Source organism: Erpetoichthys calabaricus, chromosome 11, assembly GCF_900747795.2.
Source record: "Erpetoichthys calabaricus chromosome 11, fErpCal1.3, whole genome shotgun sequence".
In the NCBI taxonomy this organism is placed as follows: domain Eukaryota; kingdom Metazoa; phylum Chordata; class Cladistia; order Polypteriformes; family Polypteridae; genus Erpetoichthys; species Erpetoichthys calabaricus.
This window is the reverse complement of record NC_041404.2, coordinates 18,538,779-18,563,665: the sequence shown is the minus strand read 5'-3', so window position 1 is coordinate 18,563,665 and position 24,887 is coordinate 18,538,779. Positions and strand designations below refer to the sequence as shown.

The 24,887-nt window shown below is 36.7% G+C and overlaps 1 protein-coding gene across 3 annotated transcripts in view; it reads left to right on the top strand.

Annotated features, from left to right (window-relative positions):
• Positions 1–9,037: 9,037 nt before the first annotated feature.
• The window catches only part of shroom1 (shroom family member 1), a 98,931-nt gene continuing 83,081 nt past the window's right edge, over positions 9,038–24,887 (top strand). The window contains exons 1-2 of one of the 3 annotated variants that reach the window (XM_028812751.2): positions 9,109–9,202; positions 16,429–16,495. The gene's annotated coding sequence lies outside the window, so the exon portion shown is untranslated. Of the gene's footprint in view, positions 9,059–9,082; positions 9,203–16,428; positions 16,496–24,887 lie in introns of those variants that run through there. The other 2 variants (XM_051933974.1, XM_028812750.2) reach the window with 2 other exon arrangements.

Below are 24,887 nucleotides of genomic sequence, written 5' to 3'. Positions count from 1 at the left end.
ATATAAATTAGTGAATTTTGGGTTCTGCTATAGATTAAAAATGTTTATTATTGTAATGCATATACTGTATATAGTATAGAGCAAAAAAAAAAACAAAAGCATAATCTGATATCAGTGAATGAACTGTCTGCCAAATGGTTTTACAGTGCAAGGAGCTAAACAGAGGCTGGAACCCAGTGGCTTTCTAGTGATGTTCACAGCAGGAGGAAATCGTTTTGAACAAGTGTTGGTCAATATAATAGCCACTCGGCATTGTGTATCCATCTCCCAACATGTACATGCATGTACACATCTTTTGCCAACGATTGGTCTTGATACAAAGAAGTGCAAATTTCCCCTGCTAGTTAACAGGAAAAACTCATGCCATTTTAAAGTTATGAAACTGTCAAGATCAGTTAAGTGAGATTTTGTCAACATAGTAAAAACAGAATCTCATTATTCATTTAAAATGCCAAGCTTCCTTGAATGTTGCAGTCTTAACAATGCAAAACAACTGCCAAGTTTCCATATTCATCATGTGCAAAACTGCAAGCTGAGTTTGTCACAGGTTTCTCATTGTTGGCAGTGTACATTTTTTTCATCAAAACTTCCCTCTTTAAAAATAAATAAATAAATCCTAATCATTTTTCAGAATCTTCAAGGAAGTTCTCAAGAGCTATGTTGAATATTACCTGCAGGTAGTTAACAGGTTTAACAGACAAAGATGAACCAAAACATTGTGAGTGCAGTGCAGGAAATTAAAAGAATTCTTGAGTGAATAATGTTTAAATGATACATTTTTAATTCAAGGCATATTAAATATAAAGTAAGTAGAGGAAAGTTCAAGATGTTCATCTTTGCATTAAATGTTCTTTGTGCTTTGTCTTAAACTACACACATTGTATTTCTTATGCTGAATAATTTACTATGTTTTGTAAGTATGCATTTGAAGAAATGCTTCTGTGCAAAAGGGTTTACTAAATAATTGTTTGTGCAGATGCAAAATGAAACATCAAGGTATGTTCTGAAATACATTATGGATATATGTCATTTGAGATTATTAAATGTAAAAATCTGTATAGAGACTTCCTAGGAATGAAGTCCTCAATTATATGATAGAGCAGTGGCCATCCGAAGCATTATTTATGCTTGACCTAAGATAGCAAAGGGTACAATTGATAAAGGAGGCTGCCTCTGCTATGGTAGCAGATGTAGTGTCAACCTATGCTGGGGGTCATCAAGAAAACCATATTCATTTTGATGATTAAATGCTGCAAAGGGAAAGGTCTGTGATACCTCAAATCATTAGAGCTAAAGCCCCAAACATGCCCTTCACTTCTTGTCACATGCCAATGGTAATAATCTACTCGTCAGCTGAAGTCCATTTTGATCTAATTATGTTAGCATTTATACAGACAGCTTACTTTATTTAGTCACTGGGTCTTGGACTTGCTTTTTTGGTTTCTTTCATGTCTTTGAACTATTTGCATGTACTTCTCAGCTATGCCTTTTGCCTTTGCTTTGTTCTTGTTGAGATTTGTGCTGATTGTTTTTTGCCTGTTTATTCATTATGTTTTCATTTGCTCCAATGAGAATCATTTTGTGCACAAACACAATACTGACCTTTGCCTTCCCAATCAGTTCTCTGTTTCCTTTTGCCCTCACACTGATTTTCAGTTTTTCAAAAATACTATTAGCAACAAGCCTTTCTCTGCTGATAGGAGTTGCCCATGTTCCTCCAAACCTGGAAGATCCACTGAAAGGAGAGAATGATTCCCCAAAATATGTGATGACCTGTTGTGGAATGTTTATCTGCTAACAGCAGCGACAATGACCCAAATATTTTGCATCAACTTGGGTCAGAGCATTTACTAGGATGATTAATATCTGTTTAGTTTCTTTTTTGTGATACTTTCTGTATATCTATTTTCGGGTTCCAGTGCTTATTAGATGATTCAATTTATGACACCTTTTATTGGTTAACTAAAAAGATTGCAATATGCAAGCTTTTGAGGCAGCCCATGCCCCTTCTTCAGGCAAGATGTAATGCATCTTTTAATATATCATTACATTTTTCCTGAAGAAAGGGCCTGAGCTGTCTCAAAAGCTTACATATTGTAATCTTTTTAGATAGCCAATAAAAGGTGTCATTTTGCTTGAATTGCAGAATATAACAGATTATAAATATTAGTATCAGTCTTAAATCATACCAAATTTAGCAAACACATCATGCGTACTATGCTGACTTAAAAATGAGAAAGCTTCAAAGCTGTAGGATAAAATTATTATTATTATAAACTAATTAAAAAAGGTACATCTTCTAATGTGGGCCTTCTTGCTTTTTTGGGAAACTACATGCCCTGGTGGAGATTGCATTTTATCCTTAAGCTCCATCACACTATTTTTAGCACATATTTATGAAGCTTTTTATATCTGATTTGGTAGAGTCTCTAGGCGTAGCAATTTGACTTTATTGTTCATATAATAAATCTAGACCTGAAAGTCCACTTTTGTCGTTTTACATTTTTAGATCAGACAAATCATCTTACTTTTGGTATATTGGGGTTTACAAAAAAGAAAGTGGAAATCAAAAGTCCCATTGAGCTAATAAACCTGTAAAAATCAGTGGTTAAGCTTATTAACTCACCGGTTATGCAGGCTAGGTGTAGCTGCTCACCTCGTAGTCTTCTGATTTTAACTTGAGGCTTAACCTTGATGTTGCACTTGATTGTGATGTCACACCAAATTAAGGATCACATTACGGATGTGCTATGTACACATTACGTTATTTTAAATTGTATTGTCAGTTTGGCTTCTATGTAGTTTCATACAATTATTTTATATTAAGACATGTTGTTATTAAAATACTGCAGAACAGCTGCTCTAAAGAAAACTCCACCCAAAAATAAGAGTATGAGCCCAAGGTATGCCTCTTTGTTATGCATCCAGCTGTGCAATAAGAAAAAAAAGTTTTTGGACTGAAAATGGACATGACTTAAATATAATACATGAAGCACACTGGTTGAGGCACTGGTGACTGTGCCTCTTAAAAGATAACGTGATTATAATTACAATATTTAAGGGAATGCAGTGCTTGTGAATATCATTCAAAACTATCTGTATATTTGAACTTGCATATTGCATGTTCTGCTGCATGTGTTTTTGCCAGGTACAGGGCTATGACTAATTGAGATATTATACTACTAATTTAATTCTAGTACTGCTAGCAATAAGGTTTCAATACAATGACAGTACTGATCGGTATGCACTGTTTTTACACTGTCATGCAAGACTGGCAAAATTTAGCCTAGTAAGCCTCCTCTCATTCCACACTGAAAAAGTTGTTATCTAAAAAGTTGTTGCATCAGAACGAATGCTTTATTTATTTACTACTCAATAAAACCTCATAGTATTAAACAGTAGATATTTCTTTTGTTAAGCAAACAGTTAATCTACAAAAGTACAAAGCAGAAACACTTAGCTTTTTGTGAAAAGTTTGTTCATTGGGAAAGGCACCTTTATCACAAAGAGTTGATACAACAAAATATTACACATTGCAGCAAATGAGTAGTTTCAAAAAGAGTTGTTCATAAGAGGAGAAATGCTCTTCAAATACTGACTCTGCCCACTAACTGTAACACTAGACCTTTATAAAATAGGCAGTTCAGCATATTCAATATGAGCTATATTTATTCCATACTTCATATCATAAAGATTAGACCATATCATGCGTGTTTATAAGTTGCCATCATGACATAACTACAATTTTTTGTTGGTTTTTTTTTGTGCATTCATCTTGCTCTGTGGTCCACCTATCTCATGTGCAGACATAAAAAACCACCATGATGTGAAGGTACCCACAGGCCCTTCCAGGAAACTTCTTGGCAATAAGAATAGGTATGAATGAATTTTAATGGCAAAATGTGTTTTGGGTTAGTAATAATATACTCACATATTATGGCTTATATTCCACGTGCCTAACCGGATGGGCCTCCTCAAATTGGGACCCAAGTGCTGCAGTGCAGCGGGTGACACCTCAGCACCACACCAATTCCGATCCCCAACAGGCCTGATGCCATTGGCTCTGGCCTCATTGTCCTGGATAAAATCCAAGATCCAGGCCTTTAATGGCCCCTTTGGCACAGCCATCAGCATTGTGGCTGTCTCCAGAGAGAGTGTCGACTTTGTCAAGAGGTTTAGTTACCTCAGCAGTGACATTCATGTCTCTGGTGACTCTTCCTATGAAGTCAGTAGTTGGATTGGGAGAGCATGGGGGTCATGAGGTTGCTGGAAAGTTGTGTGTGGCACTCCCAATATCTTTGCAAAATGACAAAGGTCCAAGTCTTTAGAGTCCTGTTGCAGTGACCTGAGATAAAGACTGGTACTGTTTCTCTTGGGAGAATCCTTGGGTACTGCTGGTTTAATTTTGTATTGAATGAGCAGTTGCTTATGGAGTCCTGAATGAGGCACATTACCTGCATTGTGAGGGAGCATCAGGTACAGCACTATGGCCACGTGGTGTGATTCCCCGTGGGTGAACCAGCTTGCAGGATCCTCCTGAGCTGTTTCATTGTGTGGTGGGTGCTGCAACATGCTGTACCAGTGCATGACCTGATATTATGGCTTAAGACAGACCTCAAGGCTAATTATGATCTTAAATGGAAAGTTTACACAGATAATGTATGTTTTGCAAAAACAATACACAACTTTTGCCAGTTTCGCCCCATTTCAGGAGTCTCTCATTGTTTCGGTAATCAGGTTTATGCTTGATTCAATTTTCCATTAATTTTTACTTTTGTTCCGTTATGTTTTTATCATTACTTTGGTGATGTGACTATGTTGCCAATATGTTTGTTTTTTCATGAGCTTCATTGTTTTGTGTGACTGGGAACTATAATGTTGTCAAGAATGTGATTAGTCTATTTTTTGCTTAATTAAATTTTTACTTTATATTTGCATGTTATTTTGTATGTGTGTCAATATGTTGTTTGTGGCAGTGGCACCAATTGCTGGTCATATCACATGATCATCACACCATTATATTTGTACCTTAGCTGACAAAAATCTTGTCCAAAAAAAGGATGATAAAACACAAAACATTCTTTATCTAGACATTTTGTTACAGGAAAACATTTATTTCTTATCTTAAATTTACTGTTTTAGAATTTGTAAAACCACAACCCTGATAATGTAACCTTGACAATCTACTCTTTTCCCAGAAAAGCATATTAGATCTGCCTTTTTACTCAAATAACATTCTTTTCTGTCCCTTTTTTACTCAGTTCCATGGTTTTCTGTGCAGTAATATTCATCATGGCATCCAGTAATTGTGAGGTGGGCACCTGCACTTTCTTATACGTATATTCTGGTTCTGGTCTGACTTTATCAGTGTGTACTGTAACTTTCACTTTTGTCTATATGACTCTTCTTAATGATAAAGTGTTACATTAATGTTACGAATCACAGTGTGCATCCAACCCCACATAACACGTATTTTGCTTTTTTGCAGTCATTTTTTTAAGTTACAGTACTTTACTTATGTGTTTACCTCTTTTCTCAAAAAGCTTTACTTGTACCTCAAAAATGCATCATTTACAAACTTTGTTGAGCATCAAAGATCCATGTCAGAAAACATCAACTGGATACGTTATTTGCATTTTATGAGTTTTCAAGGGTACCTGATTGTAAATTATCAACAGTTTGGTTCTTTTGAGTATGCTGATACCATTTAGGCACTGTTCTTGTTGATTTTTTTGTTCTTTTTTTCTTTTTTTGTTATATTTATTTAATTACTATCATTGTCACTTGCAATATATACAGTATTTGTGCATGTTGTTATCCTGTAGAATTATAGATTTTTTGATTTAACTATACTTATTTTTTCCTTATATTGTTATGAGTCCATTGCATTTTTTGATTACTTTTTTCTGTTACTGTTACCATTTTTCTATTTGTTTCACCTTTTTCTACAAACTGAATTATGGTAAAATATCATTTAATTTAATGTATATTTGTGCACTCTGTTATACTATCTTATCCTCAAATAATCATATTGTTTATTATATATTTTCCTTTAATATCTTTTTGTTATATTTTTATTCCTTATATTATTTTCTGTTTTAATGCATTGTGTAATCAGAGTTGTATTTCTCTTAATCTTTATTTATTTATTTATTTTTTCTTCACTATTGTAATTGGTTTTTAAATTCATTTTCTGGTGCAAACTATACTCTACTCTCCAGTCTACTTGTGTCATATATTGCTAATAGTAAATTTTAATAGTACCTTTCAGGATTGTATTTTTTTTACCTCATTTAATATTACTTGTATTACTTTTATTGTTGATATACTTTTGTTCAGTTCACCTGTATCTTTTTGGTTAACATTCCTGCTTATCCAATACTATTTCCAATAACTATTATTTAGTGGAAATATGAAGAGAGAGACATTTTCATGTTAACTATCCAATTAAACCTAAATAATAGCATTTAAACCTACTCAGAGATGCAGTGTATAAGTGGAAAAACAAAAGTCTTAAAGCATGTTTATTATCATTTAAGGGAGCAATTAAAGACTAGCTATTTAATAATGAACCCCAGCTGTATAGCTGAAGTGGTACTTCGTTAATAAGAAACAGCATTAGAAAATGGCTTAGTGTGTAACATCCATCCATCCATTGTAGAATCCACTTAATTCAGTGCATGGACGCAGGTGCTGAAGCCTAACTTGGCAGGATCAAACTCAAAGCATCAACCAACCCTCAACAAGGTGGCTGAATAACGAGTGCATACACATACACGACCCAGTCACACTTATATGGGACCAATTAAGTCACCGTAACAATTTCAATTTCAATTTTTTTTTTTTTTAAACGTGGAGTTGTGGTTTTAACTGATTAATAATATTTAAAAAAGAAGCAAAGTCCAAATTATGAACTGCTTCAATTTGTAAACCCTGGTATATCCATATATTTACTAACATGAGGTTACTGTCCCCCAGGGCAACACAGGGTTCTACAAATTCGGGATGCCAATTTTCTATCTCTTGGACAACATTAATGTTTTTTTTTTAGTTTATTTAGTGTATTTAGTATATTTTGAATCTAACCACAATAAGAAATTTGACAAACGAGAAAAGACTATTAAGTCCATCAAACTCATTTGTTTAGCTAATAGCTAAGCTGTCCCAGTATTTCATCCAGAGGCTACTTAAAGTGAAGTTTCTGCTTCAACATCATGTCTCGATAGGTTGTTCCAGATTCCCAGATTGTCTTTGCATAAAGAAGTTCTTCCTGGCTTCAGCACTAAATGCACTTCCCCAAAATTCCACAGCTGCTCTTGAGTATGTGATTCACTGTTAAGATCAAGACATTCTGCTGGATCTGCTTTATCATTATATTTGAGGATGATCTGGACTAGGTCCCCATGCAGTCTCCTCTGCTCAGTACTAAACAGGTTTAATAATCAGAGTTGTTCAGAATAGAACATGTCCTTAAGACCCAGGATGCACCTGGTTGCTGCTTCCTGCAAAGCTTCAACTGCTTCTATGTCTTTCTTGTAGAGGGGTGACCAGAACTGCACATTCAGCCTCATTAGTGCATTACATTGTGAACATAATGTCCCTTGATTTATATTTACCAGTTTTAGGAAACAATGTGTACAATTTATTAGCTTTTTAATTGCTTCTGCACATTTGTTAGATGATGAAAACGTTGTGTCAATATGCACCCCTAAATCCTTTTCAGAAGTGTTCCCATCTTGTATTTATAATTGACGACCCTTTTGCCAACATGCACCATTTCGCACTAGCCTACATTAGACTGAGTTATCCAAGTGTTTGCTTAGTTCTGAAGCTTGTCCAGATATTTTTGAATTCTTTTTGCTGCCTTATCAGTGTCTGACATTCCTTTAATTTTAGTGTTACCTGTGAATTTTGTAAGTTTACGAACTATGCCAAGATCTGTGTCACTAGTATATATCAGAAAAGGTAATGATACAAAGGCAGACCCCTGAGGGACTGAAGACCTCACTCCATGTGGAGCATTCTCCTCTTATCTGTACTCTTTGTCTCCCATTGGTTAACCAACTTGAGATCCAGATTTAATGCCTACAGTTTCTAGTTTAATAATTAATCTTTGGTGTTGGACTGTATCAAAGGCTTTTTGAAAGTCTCCATAAATTAATCCTTGTGGATATGGGAAGTAAATCCACACAGACACCAGGAACATCAAGGCACAGGATTCAAACCCTGGTCAAAGCAGAAGAGCTAACCAATACAGTACAGCCAGTTTAGAGGCATCAGGTAGTCTAAAATATAAACGTTTTCTAGGAAAGCCTGGAGTTCCTGGAGACACCAATGATGTGGTCACAGGGAAAATGTCCAAACTGCTAAAGTGCAGGGGCAGCTACAAACCCAGGCTTCCAGTGAAAACTACCATGTGTGGAATTACATTGTTGTAGTGAAAGAAAAATTAAAGCCAAAAATAAATGGTGGTCAAGATAGCAATTGATAAAGCTCTGCAGATTGACCCATAGCTTGGAACAGAGACACGTCAGCTGTAGTCCTTCCCAATAATCACCATAATACTGTACAATTTTATCATGAATCAAAAACTTGTTAACCAAAATTAAATCGATTTCATAACATTTGGCTGTCGGCCATTAGGAAAAGAACTACATTTCTTGGCAGCGACTTGAAAATGTGGAAAGGCGTGTGAGAAATGTAAAACAATGGCAATTTACATGCTGGTTACTTTTCTAATACTTGAAAGCGACAGTGGGCTGTACGAGGTTTAGAGTAGCAGACGGAAAGGAACCACAGCCACCCACTAAGGACTTAAGTCTCGTTAGGTGCGGCATGGCAGGTGCACAGCAGGTTTCTCTGCTCTGAAGTCATCCAAAAAGCTACGGTTATGCAATTTTCCTTAAGGTGCTTTCCCCGCAGCTTGTAAATCGAGGAAGAGATTCACCGAGGAGGGGCGCGTGCGCTCTACATAGCAGTTTGGGCGACCTTAGGGAAAGCAAGGTGAGTTGCGGGGCGGGAAGAAGACGTTTGGAGAGAAACTGGACCCGGTAGAGAGGTAAGCTGTGGGGTGGGGCGAGGCGGTGTGACGCGGGCAGCGTGCTGGTTACTGCCAGTGCGACATCAGAGAGCCCGCAGTGTATCTCTTTACATGTGGGCGAAACTAACTGCGCACGGCTAACAGCTTTTAGGACACTGTCAGGTAGGTCTTCATTGCGCTAGGCAAGAGTGGTATTTTGATTAAACGGTCGAAAGCGGCAAATGACACTGGCTATGATCTGGGACAAGGAAGGAAATGAATCAGGAGTGGCACTGGCTCCCGATCGTCGCCCTAAGCGTGTTTAATAGTTAACTGGTACTTTTTGGTTTAGGTGCATTCTTTATTTTAGGGCATGGGTCGACTTGTCAGTGGTGATTTTTGGTTTAATATCAATGATTTTTGTTGATTTTCCTCGTGTCTTTACACTAATGTGAAAAGTGTTCGCGAAGTTTTAGAGACTTTCGACTGAGGCGTGCCTCCTATAGGCACGGTATATTGGAGCTTCCCTTTTTTTACTCAAGAGTCTGTCAGCACATCTTCCAGATGTAAGTATCTGCCGACAGTCGATTGTCGTCTTCAATTCTTCAAAAGTTGCGGTATCTCGCCAAAGTGTGCGGGTATCAGAGCTTGAGAGATCAGCCTGCCCCCGTACATGAACTGGCTGCGGCGCAACTGAATGGCTCGGCTTTAACACCTGTTGACTACATTGAAACATTTATGGGACGTTCACGATTCGTGTTACTAAAACTGAATTATATAAATAGCGTTAGCACATAGTAAAACAATGTAGTATCTAAGAATCCCTTCAGTTACTCGGATCATTTACGTGGAGTAACGAACAGGTCAACAAATAAAATTCTGATTCTAGGCGTTTCATACGCACATTGGTTTACATAGATACATTGTCAACTTACTTATTACAACATGTAGATGCACGCTTCTATGAGTAATAATAATAATAATTCATTACATTTATATAGCGCTTTTCTCAGTACTCAGAGTAGCGTGTTCTACCTTTCTCTGTATAAGACTATACGCAGTTCATCGATCCATTTTTGACCCAGTTTTTTTACATACATTCGGCGGACTAGTTTCGATTTTCAGGTCCATATTATCAAAAGTATGCAAGGCATTAACGTGTGACCCTGAAACTCCGCACATAAGTAACCGTTGCCTACTGGTAGCCGACCGATTTACAATAGCATCGAGGTGTAGAGGCCCCGTATAACAATTGTGGTTTAATGAACTGTCTGTAGCCATGGCAGACTATTCCAGACGGTTCTAGATGTACTTGGTAGTAGACTTGTATTGGTCAGTAGAATAAACTCTTTGAAAAACAAAATGTTTTTAAAATTATTATGTACCCGCATTAAGGAAAGTTCAAATCTGGATCATTATTTAAAACAAATGTAAAAGGTAGTTGACCGATACTGTGGCACAGAGTATAGCTAGCGCTGGTGCCTTACATGTCTAGGAAACTTATGTTTGACTCTGGTCCAGTCACCGTCAGTGTGGACAATTCAAATCTGTGTTGGCTTGGCTTTTCCTCTGTCATCCCAGGCCTTCCACCTGCATCCTCAAGATGTGCAAGTAATTACTAATTGCAGTTTGTTATATGACTGAAAATGCCTTATATAGACTGCTTGATTCCTGCTCTGTTTTGGATGCTACCAGGATAGGATTATTCTGTCCATAGTCCAGAACTGGGCAAATAAAAACGGATGGATGTACATTTCAACATTATTATACACATTAAATGTGAAGAACCGTGTCCTCTAGTATGCTACTATGTACAAACTGGCAGATTATTTTTTTGTTACTTAAAAATGATCATGATCATTATACAGCTAAATATTCTTTGTGAACTGGTTTATTCTGAGAAATAAATTCTTGTGAGTTGATATCTATCAACCATTCTTCAAGCTTTCAAACCTGCTTTTCCCATTACAATGGTTCTGGGACCTGGACACAAAGCAGGAAACAGTCATGAATGGGGCGCCAGTCCATGCCAAGCACACTAACTTGCACTTGTGGGGTGGGCCTAATTTAGAGGCACACATTAATCAAACTTGCATGCTTTTGGGAAGTGGGAGGAAACTGAAATCTTAAGAAACCCATGTGAACATGGAAGAAAAATGTACAAATTCGGCACAGTCAGTGACTGGGTCAATAAATCCTTATTTTATATAGTACCTACTGCTAAGGACAGAAACACAAAGCTCTTTACAAGAATGTAATACCAAACTAGAAATCAAAAAGTAAATAGTGTCAAAAGCTAGAATTACAAACCAGAACCTGCTCAATTCTTCTTAAATAAAATGCCACATTTAAATGTTACTGAACCTGAAAGAATAAGATTTTTGAAGCAGAAGTTATAATTTCACTCTGAAAGTTTTAAATAAAGCGCTGTATTATATACAGGAGCTGGGTTCTGTCAACAGAAGTTCTAGTAATTTAGAATTTGAAAGTTAATCCTAATTGTACTGAAAAACTTGCTTTAAAAACTGTTAATCATCTAAAAATTAGTGACAGGATGGCCAGACTTCTGTTGAGCACCAAGTTTATATTTATATAAGAGACAGAAAATTTATTGGAATTCCAGCTTTTCAACACATATTTTGACTGTTGGCCTCAGTGTTGTTTTCTGTTAGTACATTTACCTCCTTTGGGTTGTTTCTTGGAATGAATGATTTATTTAATATCTTGTTTCATTGTCAGTTTAGACCTTAGTGATGAATGTACTGATTAGTTTTTCATACCAATTTTTTTATAAATAAAGCAGTTTCAACCTCCTTGTGCCTGATAGTGCCTACTAGCTGATTCTGAATCAAGAATATATGCACCCATGAAACTAGAGCTCAATTTTTCAAGAATGCAAGACTAAATAATTCAAAGATTCTTTTAGCCTAATGACTTTTGTATATTTAATTTTAAGAAAGAACAGAAACGAGTCTATTGTTGGGTTCAGGCTAAATGGAAACTGAATACTCTGTTTTTGTTCGTCCCCTGTAACTCTATCGGTTTAGCTGCACAAACTGTGCCTCTGTGAAGGAGAAGAGCTGCTGTTTCCTCTGACAACGAAAGCTCTCAGTTCTCCTGTGTCTGCACTCACTTTTATGGGCTGTTTTCTGATGGATTCATTGCGGGAAGACACTTTTGAACCCCTTAATACAACAGGGAGAAAAATGTAAATGTGCTTACTGTTTTCAGGAAGTTTTTATTTTTAATTTGGAAGACATTTGCACAGCCAAGTAGATGATTAACTATAGAGGAGGGCTTAAGAATGGATATGTTGCAATAGCGTGCCATGGAAGAAAAGGCACCTTTCTGCCCTTAGCCGGTTGTATGTGATAAACCATTGGTAGAAGTTATCCATGACATCAGATCCCTGAGTGACATTTCATCACTAAGCTGTATGTGGACATCACAAGCATTCAGGCACTGTAGCTGAGTGAAGGAGGAAGCTTCTTGAAAAACAACTTATTTATGACCTTTAAAATTAGGATTAATGAATTCTGAAATGTTGAATAGTACATCAGTGTTTTTAATATAAGTTTCATAAAAGGTGTAATTTTGCTTGACTGCTCATTACAGGGGCTATCCCTAAATGCGATGACTTTTGCTTTGAATTTATTTAAGGTTTATCTTTGTATTTATAAAGCATAATTTCTGTTTGCTTTTTCTTTATGTACAGCTTAGTTTTTAAAGCCATTGATTTAAAATTTGAAATGGTGACTTCTTACGTCGAAGTTGGAGCAGGTCTTAAGAAATACTACAATACTACTTGTGAATTTCCCCTTGGGATTAATAAAGTATCTATCTATCTATCTATCTATCTATCTATCTATCTATCTATCTATCTATCTATCTATCTATCTATCTATCTATCTATCTATCTATCTATCTATCTATCTATCTATCTATCTATCTACAATGTGATCTAATGACATGAGGTTGTTATTGTGGTATGAGATGGGCCATCATATTTTGTTAAATGGTAGTGCTGCTGCTTTGCAGTAAGGAGACTGTGGAAGATTGTGGGTTCCCTTCCCGGTTCCTCCCTGTGTGGATAGCGCTTTGAGTACTGAGAAAAGCGCTATATAAATGTAATGAATTATTATTATTATTATTAAATGTAATGGGACATCACATTTATTTTTTGTATAATCAATCGCATATTTTTATCTTGATATCATGTTGTCTCTGGACTTGTTTATTTCAGTTTAGGGTCAAAAGTGTTATTTCTCACTATTACACCTCAACTGCCAACATTCTGGGCAGTGTTTCTTTGCTGTAATGAAGCTGTTAAGACTGGATCAAGTGATCATAACCTCACAACTGACTCAAATCTCATTGTGTATTGGGATCACCAATCAAATACAAAAATTTTTCCCACTATAAATTTACAACAAAGTTTATAAATAATAGCTAGGCAAAGCCAGGGAAAAGAGTGTCAGTTTCAGGATAGCATATTGTATGAAATACTGCAATATGATGTATCCAAAGACAAACTGCATCATGCAAGTTATGATAGTAGTGTGATGATTAACGCATTTACCTTTTCAACCATTCAGTCCAGGTTTGATTGTGGCCGATTACATTTAACTTCTTTACTTAAAAAATGAGAATGTTGTAAACAAATATATTTTCCAATACCAACATTAGTTTTACATTAAAATGATAATGATGTTTTGTAAATATATTATTTGTAATTACATCTTCCCTTCCACCCAGGAAAACACCGGGCAGTTAAATTAGTTCTAAATATTAAGATTCATTAGATTAGGTAAAAAGGGTGGTATGGTGGCAGAATAGTTAGTTTTGTTACTTCACACTTCTGGAGTCCTGGATTCAAATCTTGGGTTGGAGACTGTCTGCGTGGTTTGCATGTTCTCTCCATGTCTGTTTGGGATTTTCTTCAGGTACTCTGGCATTATTCCCACATCTCAAAATGTATGTTAGGTTTATTGCCAACTGTAAGTTGTCTTAGTATTGAGTGAGTGTATATACGTGCCCGGAAATGGAGTGGTACTTTGTTAAATACTAGTTCTCACCTTGTGCCCAGTGCTGACAGGATAAGTGATCTAGCCACATTAATCCTGACCTGGATAAAACAGTTAAAAATGGAAAGATCGGTTAGGTTAGTTAATATTCCTTTTGGACAAAATTATTATGTTAATATTTGAAGAGTAGGTGCTATATCTCCAAAAGATCTTGCAGCTATTTTTAAAAAAAATGATACTTCAGAAGACAGTTATTGTGAAATAATCCATTTAGCAAGAAGTGGAATTTTAATGGGTTGCTGTACCATTTGACTTTTAGGCCCAGGACGTTTAAGTAAAGCTTTATTGTGTATTGTATGTTGTGCTCAGTCTTACAGGCAGATTCTATAGCTTAGTGTAAGACACAATTTAGTGGAGTGAAAAGTGGGACTTGTCTTGAGGTCAGTCTGGTGTATTTCAATATGACCCATCTTAAAAGTGTGGGTCTGTAACTTTAGTATGACTTATTCTGAAATGTCCAAAAATTGTATGAGAAACAGTGCTAGAAATTTATTTGTGAACATATAAAAAGTTAATAAATAATTAAATATCTAAAACTACTGTTTATTTGTATGACTAGTTCTATAACTGTAGTTTGAATGCCAGTCCCAACTGCTTATTTTGTGGTATTATATGTAGTGAGATAGCTTATAGATTGGAAGAAAACATTATCTTTGCCCTTTTTTGCATATTTTTGCTTTGTGCCTGGCCCCACCATAACCTATCATCTGTGGGGGAGGAGCAAAAGCTTTAGATTTGTCAAAAAATTGAAAATCACGGATCTTTTTAAATTATAAAGGGAGTGACATAGAATAAATCATTTTATGCTCAAAAAACTGAAGTGCAAAGATTTACTATAAAATAATTTGTTGTGACGTGTGAGTCCCTGTCTTGCACCCCAAAACACGAGACTGAGTCTCAGTACTTTAGCAAAACCAGCTTTATTCAGCTTGAAATAGGAACAGCACGGTTATTTATTGTAGCGTGATCTACCACTCTCCTTTACACAGACACAGCAATCAGGCAGGGTCATGGCCAAGTAATCCTGTTCCCTGCATTTATAATGTTCCTTGCATCACCCATCGACAGCAAGCACTTATAGCACGGCCGCGATCGACTCGGATCTGCTTTAGCTGTGAATTGCTAGAGTGTTGGGAGCCCGCGGTTGCCCCGGAAACTGATAAACTGTCCTCCACAGATGCAGCAATCACACTTTGGGACGCTCTTTGGCTTGTCGTCCAGTTGGGGGAGTCCCAGTGTGTTTGTGAAAGTCTAACATGGCATCCTATTTTACAATGTAGACTTACTTGTGCAAAATTAGTAATCCCAAGCACAAAAAAAGACATTTAATAGTGTATTGTCTTATACTTGTTAATGTGTCAGTTAGCTCAGTCAGTTTTCCATGGAGAAGAGTAACTCAAGTAAATGCTAATGAATAAACAGCTTCCTTTAATTCTGAGTTACCATGCTGTGGAATTTTGAAATTGTTTACTGTGTCACAGGAGGCTGGGGGTCAGACCCAGCCGGGACGCCTGGAAGGACCAGGAGGTTTCTTATACATTCCCTGGGCCACAAGGGGGCAACCGCCCTGGATAAGGAGGGGACCACGGGGAAGGAGTAAGGAGCCTCAAACCCACTGGGGCCCATGGCCACCGCCACAGGGTGCCCGAGCATCATAGAGCCCGGGAGATCGACACTTCCACCACACCTGGGAGGGTGGAGGAAGGACCTTCCAGGGACTTCCGGGAAGTGCTGCCTGAAGAGTGTCATCAGGCACCTGGAGCACATTCGGGTGGGAATAAAAGGGGTCGCCTCTCTACAATCAGGGAGCTAGAGTTGGGAGTGGGAGCAGGACGAAGCTCCCGTGAAGAGAGGAAAGGCGGCCCACAGACAGGGAGAGAAAGGCCCGTGTGCAGGGTGATTGGTTCTGGGAACACTGTGTGCTGTGTGGGACTGTGTTTAATTAATAAACTTGTGGTTTTTATAAAGAAGCGGTATTTGTCTGGTGGTGTTCGGACCCGTGTCTCACCAATGTAAGAATCGGAACAATGACAGACGGCTTCATGGAGAATTTAAGCTAGAGAATGAAATTAAAATCTCTTAAAAATTCAACACAAAGTGATACATTATTTTCTGATGGAGTGGTCTAGAACTATAACTTTTGTGTAGACTCTGGCAGTACTGCTGTGTTAATGAAGCTAATTAGGTCTGGTGAACACCATGTTGGCTACTAGGTTTCATTCTATTATTTCTGTTATCTAGAATTTACTAATTTCTCCAAATAATTCTGACCATTTTTTTTCTAATTGTACATGATAATGAACACATAATTTCTTTGCAAAATAGGTTTCCAGTGGGCCTCATTTTATGAAAACAATCCTGAATGTCAGTTTAAATCGGATGTTACAAACAGGTGAGAGACACTTTGTAAGTTTTAAATTATAAATTAATATACACTGTCAAGTTAGAACATAGAACAGACATGAGATAGTTACCACATTTGAGCATGTGTAGCACATACATGCTAATTTTGGTTAACTTGCAATCATGTATCAGGTTGACTGTATACATTCAAAGTATATCTTATACTTATATCTTATATTAAAAAAACAAGTGAAATGCTTTAAATATCATGAAAACATATTACTTTGGACACACATTTTATTTCATAGTAGTGGTAGTGTCAGAATTGCCAAGTGAACAGTTTTAGTAGTGTGGTGTCCAGTATAGTCAATATAACAGTTTGCTAGAAAATTATTTAGATTGCAAAATTATTGTTTTGATTTTAAAAGAAAAAATACTGTACTGTATATATTTTCTTTATTTTGTATTTTTTTTTAGCAATTCTGTCAACTTAGGCAGTGAGGTTACAATGAGGTTAACCCTATTTTTGGAGCAACTTTGGATGTTTCAGGATGATACTGATGCTGCTTTTTAGCAAATCCATAAGTTTGCTTCCCACTGGCTAAAACATGCTTAAGGAAATCCAGGACATTGATATGGGATTTGTCCTGAATTTTCACGGTCAAAATTGTCTCCATATATAAAATGCTAAGGGTGTTTGTCTGTCACGCAATAACTTGTGCACCCCTGGGCTTTGAAGATTGAACTTCGTCTCAATCAAGAGCTTATGGTATGATAATAATTCTTTACATTTATATAGCACTTTTCTCACATGTAACATTATCTGTGAATTGGCTGGCTGTGCAACCATGGCCAAAGAATTTGGCTTTAGGTTCTTCTCAGTGCAGGCAGCAATGTGGCTGCACTGCTTGTGGAAAGCAATGAGGTAGACAAGCACTGTGGCTGAATTGAAAAGTACAGCAGCACAACCATGAAGCACATTGCACAGGCTGTGCTGTTGTCAACTCCTCGATACTGACAAAGTGACATGGCTGAAAGAACAATGGTGAGAAACAACTCTTTAACAGAAACGTGCAGTGATTGACACAGTGCCATTGCAGAACATACAGTGGGGACGAACAACTCTGTAATAAGAAAGTGTAGCGCTTGACACAATGAATTGACAAAAAGAGAAACGGTACTGGGTTGGAGCTCTGTGTGTTTTCTAGTACATACTAAAATAATACTGAAAATAAGCACACAATTGGTTTATGCATCATTTTGTGCATATGATCTCTTTTTAAAAGAGTTTTGCTTAACTGATTTTACAACTAATTTGTTGCTATTGTTATTTTTCTTTAATGAGATGTTTACCAAACAGTAATCATTCATTAAATCTATCTTTAATGACATGCTATTGTACTATATTCCACATATTTTTAAAAGAGTAGCAGCTTGCTTTGTGCTCAGTGCTGGTAAGGTAGGTTTTGGTCCCCAAAACCTATAATTGGGTTAAGTAGGTTTGGCCATGTTTTATTACATTAAATTATTAACAATACAGTCATATGAAAAGGTTTGGGAACCCCTCTCAGCCTGCATAATAATTTACTTTCAACAAAAAAGATAACAGTGGTATGTCTTTCATTTCCTAGGAACACCTGAGTACTGGGGTGTTTTCCGAACAAAGATTTTTAGTGAAGCAGTATTTAGTTGTATGAAATTAAATCAAAGGTGAAAAACTGGCTGTGTAAAAATGTGGGTCCCCTTGTAATTTTGCTGATTTGAATGCATGTCACTGCTCAATGCTGATTACTTGCAACACCAAATTGGTTGGATTAGCTGGTTAAGCCTTGAACTTCATAGACAGGTGTGTCCAATCATGAGAAAAGGTATTTAAGGTGGTCAATTGCAAGTTGTGCTTCCCTTTGACTCTCCTCTGAAGAGTGACAGCATGGGATCCTCAAAGCAGCTCTCAAAACATCTGAAAACAAAGATTGTTCAGTCTCATGGTTTAGGGGAAGGCTACAAAAAGCTATCTCAGAGGCTTAAACTGTCAGTTTCAACTGTAAGGAATGGAATCAGGAAATGGAAGGCCACAGGCACAGTTGCTGTTAAACCCAGCAGGTCTGGCAGGCCAAGAAAAATACAGGAGCGGCATATGAGCAGGATTGTGAGAATGGTTACAGACAACCCACAGATCACCTCCAAAGACCTGCAAGAACATCTTGCTGCAGATGGTGTATCTGTACCTCGTTCTACAATTCAGCGCAATTTGCCCAAAGAACATCTGTATGGCAGGGTGATGAGAAAGAAGCCCTTTCTGCACTCACACCACAAACAGAGTCGCTTGTTGTATGCAAATGCTCATTTAGACAAGCCAGATTCATTTTGGAACAAAGTGCTTTGGACTGATGAGACAAAAATTGAGTTATTTGGTCATAACAAAAAGCGCTTTGCATAGCGGAAGAAGAACACCTGCTACCTACTGTCAAAATTGGTGGGGGTTCCATCATGCTGTGGGGCTGTGTGGCTAGTTCAGGGACTGGGCCCTTGTTAAAGTCGAGGGTCGGATGAATTCAACCTAATATCAACAAATTCGTCAGGATAATGTTCAAGCATCAGTCACAAAGTTGAAGTTACACAGAGGTTGGATATTCCAACAAGACAATGACCCAAAACACAGTTCGAAATCTACAAGGGCATTCATGCAGAGGGAGAAGTACAATGTTTTAGAATGGCTGTCACAGTCCCCTGACTTGAATATCATTGAAAATCGAAGGGATGATTTGAAGCAGGCATCCATGAAATTTAACTGAACTGGAGAGATTTTGTATTGAAGAATGGTCAAAAATACCTCCATCCAGAATCCAGACACTCATCAAAGGCTATAGGAGGCGTCTAGAGGCTGTTATATTTGCAAAAGGAGGCTCAACTAAGTATTGATGCAATATCTCTGTTGAGATGCCCAAATTTATGCACCTGTCTAATTTTGTTATGATGCATATTGCATATTGCATATTTTCTGTTAATCCAATAAACGTAATGTCACTGCTGAAATACTACTGTTTCCATAAGGCATGTCATATATTAAAAGGAAGTTGCTACTTTGAAAGCTCGGCCAATGATAAACAAAAATCCAAAGAATTAAGAGGGTTTCCCAGACATTTTCATATGACTGTATTGCTAATAATTGTACTTGATTAATATTTCCTGTACTGTACATTGGAATATACATTTTTGGAATATTAATTGTTTAGAAATATGCTGTTATTTGCCCAACCTGTCATAAACTTGTTGGCTAATTTTCCATCTTTTTTATGCATTTGAATTTTGTATTCTTGGGTGGTACAAAAATGCCACAATTGCTGCCTCAATAGTCCAGAGACTAGAGTTAGACCTCCAGTCTTATTATGGTATGCATGAATCTTCACATTCTTTGCATGTTCCTATGGGTATTCTTTAGGTACTTTGGTTTCCTCTTTCAGGCCAACACAAGTCTGATTGAATGTATTTAATATATTAACTATTCTGGTGATAGAAATAACAAGTTCAGAAAATAGACTGATTTCAAATGATAGCAGTAATTTTATTTTCTGATTGTAATTCTGCACTGGTGATTTTCTGCATTTTACTAGTTAGCATTTATACATTTAAAATTCTTGAATGTAAGGAAAGAATAATACTTATGTGATTACTGTATTTTCTGCTGCCATTTTAATAAATGTCCAAGTTTTATTATTCATGAATGTAAACAAAACACACTATTTGTTAGGAAATTATTTTGAAATATATTAGGTTGTGCACACATACTGCACATTAAATGACTAAAATGCAGGCGAACTCCATTTCTAGTTATTACTGATTTAATGCTGTATCCTACTCTGGTGGATAGAAGCTTGTGCGGAAACACATTGACACTTAGTTATGCTGTCTGTCTGTTCAGTCTTGTGCAGGAGGAAAATTACTCGCCAACAGATCAGCCTTCTTCTGGTTTACCCTTTAACCTCTGTCCTCAGGAACAGACTCTTGGATTTGATTTCTTCTTCCACAACATGTATTGGGCTGTGTGCTCTCTCTGAGTGCAGACATTCAGTCATTTTCCTTATCTGACTTTACTCTTTCTACTATCTTTGCCCTTAGCTCTTATTCCAGCTTCAGTGTCTTATCTGGTTCTCAGCCTTTAGCAGCATAAATAACTCTGTCAAGTCTACCCTTGTTCTCAGCTGTGAAAATATAGTTAAAGAAAATATGATGGATGACATCCAGTAATTCGTTTTTGCCCCAGTAAGGCATTACAGAGTAAGCAGTTTGTGTTCCTTCTCACAATAAACAGATCTACTAAATTGTGCTTTGGATGTGTGAACACCCAGTAATTTTGGCAATTTTCCACAATAGAGTGAATAGACTTTTTAGAAATTCATTATTTTTTACAGAATCAGTATTTCAGATGTGTTTTCAAAAAATGACCTCTCCCTCCATTCTCTCATTTTGATAGCAGATTTAAAGGGGTCAATTTTTTCATAAAGTCATCCATTTATAAGCCTGATTATTCTAAGCAAAAACGTGTGGCAGTAAGGGTCCCTCAGAAATGACTGGAGGGGGTTGAAACAAGTGAAAAGGGTGACATTTATTTGTGAAAGCATGCAGTGTCTGCCAGTGAAGTGATTCCATAGTCTTTCAATGATGTCAAGCTGAAGGAATGGGCACGTTTATGGGATTAAGCACTTGATCCTCAGTCCAAGACAGAACTCGCAAAGTTTCCCTCTGACTGAAGCTATTTTTTAATCATGTGTTAAAAGGAAATGACAAATAGGGTGGGATACTGTATGTACTGGATCTCAGACGTGGACAGGCTAATGATCACGGCATATATAATTGACATTCTTATGCATGCATTTCTAGTGGCTGAGCTCTTTCTGTGATGTCTATTTTGTAATGGTGTCTGTGTTTGATTTAAAGAGGAGAAGGATTCATACTGTATATAGAGTGCATCAGTCAAGGCTTGAAAAGGCATCTGCACCTTCTCCATTATTTATTGCAAGTTGAAAAGAAACATGAAGGAAAACTGGAGGTCACTGGTTTGCTGGAGCTGAGTAATAATAGGCAGATTAGGTGGACTGGTAAGGATAGTTGTAATGCTTCAGTTTTTTATCATTTGTGAACTAGCCTTCTATTCCATATTTATGTTTTGTCTCCCTGGTATTTATGTTTATTCCAGCTTCACTGAGACATTTCTTGTGATTGGTTATCTTGCATACTTCTTCTGGGATCTAAGACTGTCATCACATTGACACCTGTGACGAATCCACAATTTTGATTATTTAATTAGTTTTATTTTTGGAACATGTTCAGGTTTATTTCTATTTATGTATTTATTTTGTCTTTTTTCAGCTATGTATTTTTTTTTTTGTTTGTTTGTTTCTTGGATGGCAGCTATGTTGTTTGTGGTTGTTATGTGCATTGTGACTTGGAAGTCACATCATGTTTTTGTCATCCGGTTCCGATCTATTAAAGATGGTATCACAAGGCTGCATGTTATCGGAGTTTTGCTTTGTAGAAGTAATAGTTAGGGGAAAACATCTCAATATTATGTTAGGACTTCTGGCTTAAATCCTGCTTTGTTAACTTACTTATTTCCTTATTTAAGCTTATTCAGTGTTTGTTTTTCTTTTCTCATTTTTGTACTACTGGCCTGTCCTGTCCACTGCTACATTTTTTACCTTGCCATTTACTGTTTTCTTCCATCTCCTGGCTTTCCTCTGCTCATTAATACATGTAAGATTGCCAGTTCTTTCCAGGTATTAACTACATCACCCACCCTAGCGTAAATACATGAACAGGTTTAAGTGCATCACATATGAGCAGGAGCTGAAGCTTGGATGGTGGACAGATGAATGCACAGGTGATAAGAAATGGATCTGCATGTTGAAATTGGGCCTTGCTGGAAGTAACATTTTTGCTTTTCCATTACTCCTCATTGAGAGTTGTTTCTGTACATTTCTGCTTTGGGGGTTGTTCATCCTCTTACTTTATAATTGCTTCGTTCTTCATGAACGCCAGTTGGGACTATTCTGTTGCTGCTGAAGGTAGCTCATCATAGAGGTGCTTCACTTGTATTAATTGGAGGAAGGTGACACTTATGAGATGATTTCACCCTCCTCCTTATCACATAAAGCTAAAGCAGCACTGCTTTGAAGGAATCATACCACACTTTTAAGATTTGGCTGAGTCTGACATGATGTAATCTGGGAAGTAAAAATTGAATTCCTGGAAGGAAAAGTAGTTACCAGCGCCCATTTCTGAATGAGATCAGACTCCCCTCTTTATGGATGAAGGTTGTAGGGGGGGAACTGACTGTGTACAACATCATGAGTGCTTTGAGTAGTGAGAAAAGCGCTATATAAATGCAAAGAATTATTATTATTATTATGGATATCCATTTTAATTTTGCTCAGAGACACAGCACAAGAAATACACAAATGACATTCTGGTAAACACCAAGAGTGGGTGAGCTGTGTTGGAAGACGAGTACAGATATTTGTGTACCCTGCTTAAAACTTATCACACAGAATTTGTTTTTTCTTTTTAAGTAGGGGTGCATACAAATAGCTGCTTAATCAGTGGTTAATTAATCAATTAATGAAGTTATATACTTATAAAATGAATACTTTTAACAAATGAGAGGAGACCATGCAGTCTACCACCATTGTCCAGTTAGCTAACCCCTAAGTTCTCCCATTATCTAATCCTGATCCTTTTTGAAAGTTATAAAGATTTCTGCTTCATGGCCTTGTAATTTGTTACAGATGCTCATTATTTTTGTGTGAGGAAAACTTCCTCTCTTCCATCTTAAATGCACTTGTCCTTAATTTCCAATGGCATGCTTGAGTGCATGATTTACAGTTCAGCTGGAAGAATTCTGCTGGATCATTTTTATTGATACTTTTACAACATTTTCAGGACTATAACATGTACTTTAGTCTCAGGATGCACGTGGTTATGTTCTCTGCACAGCTTCTAAAGCTGCAATGTATTTTTTATAGCATGGTGACCAGAATTGCATGCAGTAACTCCTGATGTGGTCCCACTAGTGCGTTATGTAGTCAGAGTATAATGTTTCTTGATTCACAGTCAGCTATTTTTACATTATATATTAGCATATTTTCTTTTTTAAGTGTTGATCTTTATTACTATGCAATCAGGATGTGTTATTAATTTAAACTCCTACGTTAGCATTGCCCTTTTATGTTTGTGATGAATGCATTTCTTTATGCCACATGCAGCATTTCCCACTTCTCTATATTAAACCATAATTTTCAGCTGTTTACACTGTGTTGAAGATTTTCCATATATCTCTAAATGCCACCCCATTACCATTTGCTGTCCTTCCAATTTCTGTGTCATCTGCACATTTCTGAAGTTTCCTCACAACATCATAACCAACGCCATGGATATAAGTTAGAAGAGGTAATAGGCTGAGCACAGATCCTCAAGGGCCTTCACTGATCACCTAATTAAATGTGATGCACTAGACTTTAATTTACATTTTTTGTGTTTTTTTTTATGTTTGTATTAATATTAGTGTTAATTCTTAATATTCTGATCCCGCAAGGAAACAGAAGATATCTTATAAGAGAGTGACATTCAGTAAAACAGTAGTTCCAGTAACCACGAATAAATGCTATCTTTTGTCTATGCCAAAACACAAACCAAAAATCAAGTCAAAAAAACCAGATGAAAATATTTGTTGAACCAAGGAAATGTAAGTAATGATTCGCTAACTCACACTTTGTTTATCCAATTTTGGATATTTAATGGATGCGCTACTCGGTGATCTTTAATTGGTCACTCAGGTGACACCACATTTTCATGCAAACATCAATGCTAATACTCAGAAAGTCATAGTGCCCATAATAAAACAAAATGTTGTTCCATAATAATAGTAAAAAATAGAACTTCATTTAATAAGCTTCTAGACATAAATAAATACCAAATATGAATTCTTTGGGTAGAAAATCCCCCAAACAGACACATAGATTATGTAATAATGATCACAAATTTCCACAACAAATTAAAGAAAAAGCCAATTAGTAACACTTAAATGGTAAATATATAAATGCTGCCACCATTGTGGCTCATGCACACATACATAGTCGTGGGTGTTTTGGCATCATAAAGCAGTCCTGTAGCTTACATGAAAGTATAGATTTCATATCATCAGAAATGCTGCTGTCTCCATCCATCTATTGTCTTAATTCAAATGAAGATTGTCTAGATGTAGAGCCTATCCCTATATAGTATCGGACACAAAGCAGGAAACAGCACCGTCAGGGTGCCAGTTCATCAAAGAGCACAGTCACTCGTAAAAACCACACTTACTAACACTTGGTTGCATCATAAACTTCAGTCTTTGGAAGACAAATTACAGTATCCACTGGAAAATCCACACAGACATGAAGAGA